The sequence below is a fragment of the Eleutherodactylus coqui genome, unplaced genomic scaffold, assembly GCF_035609145.1.
Source record: "Eleutherodactylus coqui strain aEleCoq1 unplaced genomic scaffold, aEleCoq1.hap1 HAP1_SCAFFOLD_42, whole genome shotgun sequence".
Taxonomy (NCBI): Eukaryota; Metazoa; Chordata; class Amphibia; order Anura; family Eleutherodactylidae; genus Eleutherodactylus; species Eleutherodactylus coqui.
In genome coordinates this window covers 573258-573803 of record NW_027101829.1, presented here as the reverse complement: position 1 = coordinate 573803, position 546 = coordinate 573258, and positions in this window count along the sequence as shown.

Sequence of the window (546 nt, the reverse complement as noted above, 5' to 3'; positions counted from 1 at the left end):
TCCTCTGGGTAATATGCAAATAAGGGAGATGGAATAAATCCTCCACAGTGCCACCTACTGAAAGGCAGCATTCCTTCGAGTCAAAGTGGGACTTTTTATACAAGTCTTGCTACAATGACTGGGAATCAAAAGCAAAGCCAGACCCCATGTACATACAGCTGTTTCCGGGTTATTGCCCATCATCAGTGTACAGTAGGAGTCTGGCTTTTGCTAGTGAGAGGCCAGGGACAGGGGTCAGAAACGCTCTTTTCTCCTTAGGGAGAGCAACTATATACTATAAATAAGTGAGGAGACTCAAATGGCCACGCACGCTCCTCTGGGTAATATGCAAATAAGGGAGATGGAATAAATCCTCCACAGTGCCACCTATTGAAAGGCAGCATTCCTTCGAGTCAAAGTGAGACTTTTTATACAAGTCTTCTTACAATGACTGGTATTCAAAAGCAAAGCCAGACTCCATGCACTTACAGCTGTTTCCAGGTTATTGCCCATCATCAGTGTACAGTAGGAGTCTGGCTTTTGCTAGTGAGAGGCCTGGGACAGGGG